This window comes from Adiantum capillus-veneris, chromosome 20 (assembly GCF_014529385.1).
Source record: "Adiantum capillus-veneris isolate H3 chromosome 20, ASM1452938v2, whole genome shotgun sequence".
Taxonomy (NCBI): domain Eukaryota; kingdom Viridiplantae; phylum Streptophyta; class Polypodiopsida; order Polypodiales; family Pteridaceae; genus Adiantum; species Adiantum capillus-veneris.
In genome coordinates this window covers 94,860,068-94,871,168 of record NC_140950.1, presented here as the reverse complement: position 1 = coordinate 94,871,168, position 11,101 = coordinate 94,860,068, and positions in this window count along the sequence as shown.

Below are 11,101 nucleotides of genomic sequence, written 5' to 3'. Positions count from 1 at the left end.
GCCCTAAGTAGGTGACCTTAGACTAATCCTACGAGGTGAGTCGTATAAACTACTTTGTACACTTTAGTTAGAAAAGATCTAGGAGTGGTGGACTCCAAAGATCTCGAGAGATACTAGGAAGTGGGGTATTCCTGGGTCTTCCGTGTTGACAGTATTTTTAGTTTAGCTTAGATTTGTTTGTTGTTTTGTTGGTGTTGAGTAGTTGTTGATAGAAGAAGAATTTGCTAGTCCGTGAGTGACAGTGGATATCTTTAAAGTCACAATTACCAAACCCATTTTATGATTAGGAATAGCTTAGGTAGGACTTCATTCGATCCTGATCTAAAGCTAATAATCATTGGAGTATTTGCTTGATATGGTTGATTGCATGTTAGATCACTAAACCGTTGAGTTAGTAGTGAAACTTGCAGTAAACAAAAGTCAGAGAAATTTTCTGTGTATCTGGGAGTTGCTGAGCACTTGAGGAAGCTTTAGGAAGGATTCTGTGCCAAAAAACTGGAAATCTGCAACTTTAGACATCATACGCGTATGATGTCTAAATGACCAAACAGAGACCAAAACAGAAATTTTGACTTTACCAGAGTGTTCAAAAGGGGGGTTATACCCTAATTTCAACTTAAAACAAGAGCATTAACACTCAAAGAAACCCGAAAAGACAAGTCGGAGTCCAAGAAACGCAAAGAATAGGAAATTTTGGATTCAGATCTTGTTTTTACATTCAAACCTGACAAAAACACTTGAAACTCAATTATAAACATTGGAGAAGGCTTAAAACCAAAAATAGTCAAAATCTGGGACAAAAGACATCATACGCGTATAATGTCTTTTGGCACATCCACTGCTTATTTTTGATATCTGACCTGACAAAATTGTTACAAGCACTGTAGAAAGCATAAATATCAAGTTTTGACCCAAATTGATGAAAAAGACATCATACGCGTATGATGTCTTTGACCTAATTTTGGACATATTTTGATACTTTGCTAACACAGATCCATTGTAATAGCTGTCTAGAGGTTATATTTCAAGTTTCATCCCATTTGGATCACAATTGACCCAAAAAACAAGTCAAAAGCGGAAAAGTGCCAAGAAAAGCCTAAATTAGCCATAACTTGCTCAAACAGAGTTCAAACTGAATTTTGTGAGTGGAAAGAGCATAAGGGGGCTACTGAGAGTGAGCATAACCAAAATAGTCTAAATCTGTGAAAAAAGACATCATACGCGTATAATGTCTTTTTCAGCATAACTGCAACAAAATTCTCACTTGATGAAACAGAAGTTGTCCAACTGACAAGATTAAACAATTGACCAAGTATCAGTCAGTTTGGATCAATTCTGACCACAAAAACTTGGGGAAAACAAATTGCCGAGACGGAAAAGTTAAAGTCCTTTAGGGGAATTGATGAATTTGAGATCAGGCAGGAACCTCCAGAATCACCAACCAAAACAAGGGGAACCAGCAAGTGTCATATCAACCGAGGGAAGTGTAAACCAAAGTTGGGTGCAACCATTAGAGCCGATCTTTGAAGGAAGTGTCTTTGATACTTCTTCAGAGAGATCTTACGAGATTTTCACCGAACACTTGGAACACTTCAACCTGAACAACAGAGAAAATATGGCAGCAGGATCATCAAACCCTTCCGCCACAATGAAGCTATTGTTCATAAAATACCAGTACGACAATGAGCAAGGTGCCAAGATCTACAAAGATGGAATGGACCGCTATTGTGTAAAGATAGAAGAGAGACCTAGTGAGTTCAAGGACTTAGTGCCTGTGAGCTATAGCGGAGATAGATATCTAGATGACGAGGGTACCATGTACTTGGTAGTCCTAAACCCTAACATTGTGGACAAGTGGGGATTGATGGGCACCAAAGCCAAAGTAGATGAAGAACTTGAGGAGAAAGCACCAATAATGAACTTCCCTGATGCGAGGTTAAGAAGATAGAATGAAACTACAAGGATCCACACTGATAACATCTATGTGGGGCTATACAAATATAATAATGGGGAGCAGGATCTCTATTATAGATGTGAAGAACCCTACATTGGAGAGTTGACAGACCAAAAAAGACTTTATGTCTTTACCTACACAGAGGGATCGGAAGTGAAAATTGCCGCTTACGACAAGTATGGCAGGCAATACTCAACAATGGGCAAGAAAGAATTAGAAGGATATACATACTTTGGGAGACCACTACATCAGTATTATGTTACTTCTAGCTCACAAAGACCAGCACCAACAAATGGGGGGCAAAACCCAATGACGACAGGAGGACAAAGAACTCAGGCTGCTGACTCTTTCAGTCAACCTCAGTACTCGAAGCCCGGACCAATGGGATCATTACATTCCAGAGAGTCAATGGATACGAATCGAGGTAGTGCAGTTCCAATCCCCACATATACCACTCCAGGTCCAAGGTTCGAAGCGGAACCATCACATTTACCTCCTAGTAGTAGATTCAGGGCAGGGGAACCGACAAGGGTAACCCATGAAGTCCATGATGCTAGAGAAAGCTTTAGCCGAGACACAGGAGCAATGAGATTGGTAGCAGACCATAGACGTATGAGACCATCTCAAGTAGCAAAGTGTATGCCAAAGAAGTATGGTGGTTCGTGAGATCCGTATGCACATGTGTCACTCTTTAAGCAAGTCTTAAGAGCTGAGCAGATAACAGATTTCCATACACAATACGAGGGATTTTGTCTTACTCTAGAAGGTACGGCATTGACATGGTTTCAACCACTGAACATAGGGGGATTCCATGACATTGACCATTTGCTAAGAGAGTTTGCTGAGGAATTCTCAAAACGAGGGATTAAGCACAATACGGTCTCACAAATATATGCTTTTAAACAGAGAGAACACGAAAAAGTGAAGGAAGCTTCACTTCGCTTCAAACAATACATTGAGAGATGTCCAGTACGTGAACGACCACAAGATGACAGACTATCTGTTCTCTTTATTGAGGGATTGAGAAACGACACTCTCAAGAAGGACTTGCACTTGAAAGCTTATACAAGTTTCGAGCAAGTAACGAGAGAAGCATTGTACTTAGTGGATAACTGTACGGTTTATGGAGAGGTGTCAGCGGATACAGATTTTGCATTCAGTAGCTCCTCCTCCGTAGCGAGTGAGACTACCACTAAAAAGAATGTTCAAACAACAACCATGCCAAATGTAGAGCAAATGATAGAAGATGCTCTAAAAAGGATGGCACCATACCAAAAACCATTGCCAAAACCGCTGAAATGGTGTGCTATTGAGCAAAAATGGACAAATCATCCAACAGAGGAGTGCTATTACAACAAAGGGTATGTAAGGGAGCATCAGTATGCACCTCCTGCTCAATTAGCACCACCTCAAGTACATCCAGTACCTCGATACCCAACGGGAAATGTGCCAGGACCTATGGGGATAGAAAGACCGCAACCGGTATTGGGACAACAACCACCTTTACCAGGAGCAAGACCAGTAGGCATTAGATATGCACCAACCTTAGAGAATCAGGAAGAACAAGCCTTAGTGCCTGTTCAAGCCTATTATGAAGAATCTGGTGCACACATGTCTCCAACTGTGTATTACCCACCAGAAGAACCCAAACAACCAGAACCATGGGGCATGATTGGGAATGTTGGAATACCAACAATTACAAGTGCTTCTGATGAAGAGAGATACAATTTGGACGCAAGAACATTGATGTTCATAGCTCGTGGAGGGTTAACAAGACAAAGACCATCCTATCCACAAAGGACGAATCAAATGGGACCAAGACCAGCACTAGGACCCTGTTACAAGTGTGGAGGTGACCATCTGATGAATGTTTGTCCACATACGGAAATCATTAGAATTAACGCTTATTGCACTGAGTGTGGGGTTACTCACTTCATTGAGGATTGTTCAAAGAATCCAAACAAAGTGCAAAAGATGACATTGAATATACTAGAAACTATTCCTACCAGCAGTGGGTCTGAAAATGAAACTCTGATACCAACGCAAGTTGTTACTAGAGCTCAAGCTAAGAAAACCACTAGAGAACCTGAGAATGGAAAGTTAGCGACTGAAATGGTTAGTCCAGGACCGCGGAGTCAGAAAAACACATGGAAAGCTAGAAAAGCACGCATGAAGTTGAGAAAAGAACGTGAAGACGCTATTCTAACTGAGGAACTAAAGCGAACTAAAGATAGATTAGAAAAACTTGAGAGTCAAAACGGGAAACGAGAGATGAGCCCGGAAAGAACGAAACAAAAGAGTATCAAAGAAACAACGAGCTTAAGCTCAAGGGGATCAGTGCTAGTCGACAAAGTACACGAACCATTGGACGCACTGATGAGAGCTTACGAAGCTAGGTTAAAGAACAACCAAACACAAGAACAGAGGTGGATGACATACCCAAACGCGGAATTGGAAAAGCAGAGACTTGAAATGTGCCAGAGAATGATCGAGACTGCACAAGCCTTATTAGAACCACCAAAAGAAACAATGAATTGTGGAACGGAAATCCCAATTCAGCAAGAGACTATTGTTTCACGGGTAGCTGAAAAGACTCCCAGTGCACAAAAGCCTGAAAATACACACAAGGATGACAGCATAGTGTTGAACACAACCGATCAGGAGATAGAGAGTTTTCATCCAGTCATACAGAGGTCTTACGGAAGAGATGATGATTACAATGAATTTTGGAAACAAGTGAGAGAGGCAAACTTTGCAAACGAGCTAAGTTGCCAAGCTAATCAGACAAATTGGGAAAAGGATATCAGGAATCCTCCCATAGTGGAATTTGAGGCAGGATCTCAAGTGGACTTGGATCTGCAATCTTACTGGGGAGATGGGGGCTTTGTTAGAACAACGGAGAGCAAACCTCACTCACTGAATACCTTACCTTCATACTTAGGAGAGTATGAGGCAAAATCCGAGATTAGAGCACTTCCCTCACGAAGAATCTCATCAGAAAAAGTCATGGACTCGTAAAGATTGATAGAGATCTTGTCAACACTAGTGACATGCACTATCACTCTAGCTGAGCTTTTGAGGCTAAGACCACATATGTGGACCACTGTAGGAAAATGCTTGGAGAAATTCGGGATAAAAGACCCAACATCGAGACTGCAAGAGGGTATACAAGAGCCGAGTGAACCACAAAAGAATGCTAAGCCTGTACCCTTAAACAAGGTCGGAGAATATTGCGAAGGTGAAGAGGGGAATACAACCTTACCAGTTGAATTCCAAGGAGTAAACACGATGGCAATACTAGACAGCGGAACTGGGGTAGCCATTGCTACAAAAGAAATCTGGAAAAAATGGGGGAAACCAGCAATAAGGAAGACTAGGTTGAAACTCCAATTAGCAGATGGACACATGGAGAAACCTATGGGGTTATTAGAGAAAGTTGTAGTGACTTCTTGCGGCATTGAATACGAACATACTTTTGCTATTGTCGATTTTGGCAAGGAGAATAACTATGATATCATATTGGGAAGACCATTCATGAGACAGTTGAAAATGGTCCAGGATTGGGGCTACGATCACATATACCTGAGAAATATGGAAACCACTACACGTGTGAACCTGAAAGACCATAGCTACAAAGATGTGAACCGAACACAGGTAGAGGAGTTTGATTCAGCTACTTTGGCGGGATCCGAATTTCCAGCTTGGTTAGGTAAACCCAAGGAGTTATGGATGTGTGGAGCCTCGAAATGTGGAAGTCTGAAACGAGAAGAATATGTTTTAGAAAGGGCTATCGAAGATGAAACTTATATAGGAGAACCCTTTCCAGAGGACACGCTTGAACCATTAGAATGGACACACATTCTAGCAACCCTAGATGTTTGTGCAATTCCGGATGGTCCCACAATGAAATTTTGCGACAAGGACGGGTACGACGTGGTTCCGTACTTCATGTTGAGAACTGTACTCGAAAAAGAAACTGAAAAGAACGATACACTGGAAAAGGAAGATGAAGAGGGGGTGTTTCACGACATTCTCGATCATCCTGAGTGGGAAAATGAAGCAGACAACGAGTCAACGGACAATTCAAGCGGAAACGAAGAAACTAGAACGGATGTCCGATTTTATGATTTTCCGAACCAAACTAAACAACGCCAGAAATGCTATAGAGCAAAGAAAAAAACAAAGGGGGTTAGAACCAATCCGATGCCTAGAATAAGAGGAAAAAATCAATTCCTAATGCTAGTAAAGGCGGAAGATTGTGTTAAGGACAAGATTTCTGGAAGAATGAGAGGCAATGATCAAAAGAGCTTACGAAAAGACAAAAAAGGCTCAAGAAATCGAGTTCAAAGGAATGGAACGAAAACAGAAACAGAAAAATCAGAAAAGAACAAGCTCAACAGAGAACACACGGAGTCCAAGCTAGAACGTAGAAACAAGTACAGAGAGCTCAAGAAAACTCTGAAAGAAGTTTGGACGACAGAAATTGAGAGTGGAGAGGACAAAAACGCCAAAATGAAGGAAAACATGGATGTTCCCTCTCACTATAGGAAATTCACAATAGAGGATAGGAAGGTGATATTAACCCCACCTATTCGAGAGAGGAAGGAGAACGAATCTTATGACGGACCGGAGGATGCAAAAAAAGTTGATTTAGCAGCTCCAGGTGAGCCACCTAGACCGGTGTACATAGCCACAGATTTGTCTCCAGGCGAGGAAGAGAGACCTTTGAGTCTTCTCAGAGAGTATAGGGATGTGTTTGCATGGTCTTATAAGGACTTAAAGGGAGTTGACCCATCGATATGCCAACACACAATCCCACTGAAACAAGACGCAAAGCCTAGCAGACAGAGACCATACACATATAATGATACGTTTGCTAAGCGAATCAAAGAAGAGATAGATAAGCTAATGGAAGCTGAATTCATATACGAGATTGAACACACCGATTGGGTATCTCCAATTGTGGTAGTACCCAAGAAGAACGGAAAACTCCGAGTGTGTGTCAACTTAAAGAAAGTGAATGCTGCAACAATCAGGGACAATTATCCCCTGCCGATAACTGATCATGTTCTAGAGCGTGTATCAGGGAAAACAGCCTACTCCTTTCTTGATGGTTTTTCAGGATATAACCAGCTTGCCATAGCACTGGAAGATCAACATAAAACAGCTTTTGCAACTGAGTGGGGAATCTATGCTTATAGGGTTATGCCTTTTGGTCTAACCAATGCTCCCGCAACCTTCCAGAGGCTGATGACGCATGCTTTCAAAGAATACTTAAGGTTGTTTCTAGAAATATACATGGATGACTTATGTGTACATTCTCTTCTGAGAGATGAGCATCTAGAACACCTAAGAAAAGTATTTGAGAAATGTAGGACATATCGCATTTGTCTCAATCCTGAGAAATGTGTGTTTATGGTCCGACAGGGCAGAATTCTGGGACATATTGTCTCACAAAACGGAATATCCACGGATTTAGAGAAGATAAAAGTTATAGTGGATATGCCTAGACCAACCAATGCGAAACAAGTACAGAGCTTTATGGGACATTGCGGATATTATAGACGATTCATTTACATGTACGCTATAATAGGCCAACCACTTTACAGGCTAATAGTGAACTTTGAATGGACAGATGAGTGTGAGGAATCGTTCAAGAAATTGAAAGAGGCACTCATTACTGCTCCAGTCTTGAAATCACCAGATTGGGAGAAGATATTCCATGTGCATATAGATGCTTCGGCATATGCAATAGGATGCATTCTGGATTAGCCAGAAGAAGGAAACATGGATTTTCCTATCTGTTACGCCAGTCGACAGCTCAACAATGCAGAGAAGAATTACACCACAATAGAGCGAGAGGGATTAGGAATGATATATGCTGTGAAGAAATTTCGGCATTATCTTCTAGCCAACAAGTTTGTGTTTTTTACGGATCACCAAGCCTTGCTCTACCTAGTGAATAAACCATGCAATACCGGGAGAATAGTGAGATGGTTCATTATCTTACTGGAATTCGACTTCACGGTAGTAGTAAAGAAAGGAAAAACACATCTTAGAGCTGATCATCTTTCGCGATTGACGAATGGAGAAGACCCTATAGGAGTAGATGACGACATGCCAGACGCGTACTTGTTCAACATAGAAATGATACCGAAGTGGTCTCAAAATGTCGTTAACCTATTAACCTATGGAGGAGAGTTTGATAGAAGAGAATACAACCAGAAACATATTGCTATTCAGCAATCCAAGAATCTTCAATTGGTTGCAGGAAGGTTGTATCAATTGGGAAATGATCATATTTTACGACTATGCATCAATCCTGAGGAATATAATATATATCTGCACGAAGCACATGTTCAGGAATGTGCATTTCATTGTTCAAGAAGGAACACATATAGGAATTTATTACAGTTGGGAGTCTATTGGCCAGGAATGAAAGAAAGCGTACATGAATATGTCACTGTATGTATTGTACTTTTGTCAAAACCACCAACAGAGTATTCGACATTATATCAGATAATGATCGCTCCAGATTGGAGTCAGTATATTGTTGAATATCTCACAAATAGAACTTTCCCAGAAGGAACGTCAAAAGCTCGTCAGAAATCTGTAGAGACAGAAGCTAGAGATTACACTTTCATAGGAGATCTACTCTATAAGAGAGGTAAAGACAACCAGCTTAGGATTTGTGCATCAGAGTCTGAGTATGTGATAATACTAGAGCAAGCTCATGGAGGAGTAGGTGGAGGCCATTTCTTAGGTGATAAGACAGCAAAACTTGTCTTAGCCGCAGGAATATGGTGGCCAACATTACATATGGACGCTGAGGAATACGTTAAACGGTGTGATGACTGTCAGCGGACCAAAGTACCACTTAAAAGAGATGATATGCCGCTTAGACCAATGATGGGGGCAAGAGCTTTTGCAAAATGGGGGATTGATTATGTCGGACCCATTTCACCTCCTGCATATAAGACTCATGCACAATACATCATTGTGGCTACAGACTATCTAACAAAGTGGGTCGAAGCAAAGGCAACTCAAAAAGCAGATGCCAGGACCACGGCACAATTTCTGTATGAATACGTCTTTGTACGATATGGATTGCCAATAGAAATTGTGAGTGATCGAGGCACACATTTTATAAATGAAGTGATAAAGATCCTTCTAGATGAATTCATGGTAATCCATAGGAAATCAGCCCAGTATCATCCACAAGCAAACGGACAAGCTGAAGCAACAAACAAAACCATATGCACGGTCCTTACGAAGATTGTATCTGAGTCGAGAACTGACTGGGACCAGAAGTTGCATTCAACATTATGGGCATATAGGGTAGCATATAAAACATCAATAGGAACAACCCCATATAACATGGTTTTTGGGCTAAATGCTATCTTACCAATAGAATTCTTGATTTCAACCTTAAGGGTGGCTAAGGATCTAGAGTGGACAGGACACGAGCTTTCTGATAGAATAGATGACCTGGAAAAGCTAGATGAGCTTCGCCTAAAAGCAGTAGCTTCTATCTACGCTCAAAAAAGGCGACAAAAGGAATTTTTTGATAAGCATGTGCGGACTAAAGAGTTTAAGGTTGGGGACTATGTCCTAGTTTACACTCTGAAACAGCATGCTAAGAAGCTTAAAAAGCGAGGGATGGGACCTCTGGTGATTAAAGATCTATCACCAAGTGGAGCCGTCAAGCTTGCTACATTAGACGGAGAAGAAATGCCCAATTGGATTAGTGGATGCAGAGTGAAAAAGTATCTTTTGCCGCTAACCCAAGACATGCTTCTCAAAATACATCAAGAAAAGCTGCGTGTCCAGAAAAAGAAAAAGATTGAGGAGGAAGCGCAAGCCGAGGCGAAGGAAAGAATGGAGAAAAGAAGACTACTGCGTCAGAAACAGCGCAATGAAGGAGCAATACGAATAAACGTAGTCAGTATAACAGAAATGGATAAGGACAAAGAAGAACCCATCATTGAATGCAAAGTAGGAACCAACCAAATTAAAGCCAGAGCACTATTGGATTCAGGAGCTCAAGCTAACCTACTGTCACTCAGTTTGTATAGACAATTGACAAATGACACTAAACTACAAACTGCCAAGCAAGAGTTAAAGAGTTACTCTGAGAATTCAATCAAAACTGTCGGATGCACAGTTTTACATATACAGATTAACCATTATGTGTATCCTCATATGTTTTACGTGGTTGAAGACCAAGCTACACAACATCCATTATTGCTAGGACAACCATGGCAGAAGCAATACAATGCAATGATTGACTGGAGTTCTAAATCAGTGCTTATCAAATACGAAGGTGAAAGTCAATCAGTTAAGTTCACCAAAGGATAAGAGACAACTCCAAAGGAAGAATCCAAGAACAAAGGTAAACAGCAACCAGAGAAAAAGAAGAAGCAATGGCAACCAAAAGTTTCTATACAACCGGATTACTCTTCGACGAGGAATTCTCAACAGTGGATAAGGAAGACAAGCAATAATATAACAGCTCAACCTTGGGAAAAAACGGAGTCAAAGTTGGTATGGAGACCAAAAAAGGTTGTGCCAGAGAACACAAAGGTGGAAAGCAGAGTCTTCAATACCAGACAACAGAGTGATTCCAGACAATCAAGGACAGTGAAACAGATCTGGATTCCAAAGAAGTTCATGACGGCACAAAGCTATAGCAAGCAAATTTGGATCCCAAAGATTTGTAAACAGGAACTCCCTTCAGTACAATCAACGGACACTCCTAGGTATTTCAAGGCGAGGAAATCAACACAAAGGACAAAGCAGGTTTGGGTCGCAAAGAGTTTGTGGCAAGCACAAGCGAAGCGGAAGCAGATTTGGATAGTGCAAAAGAACAACAGGGTAAAGATGAATCCATCTACTGATTCTACTACCGAAGTATCACCAACCCAAAACCCGACCACCAATCCTTCAATCAAACAAAGAGCAGCTTTATTGGAAAGACTGTTGTATCATCACTCTGCAATTGCATTGGGAATTTATGACCAAAACAACTACAATGCTTCGCCCACAGACACTTCATAGTCGTCCGGGAGGACTCAGACTAGGAGGGGGGGAGGTATACAGGCATACAAGAGTTACAAAGCAGCTACAAGCGAAGGAAACAAAGAAAAA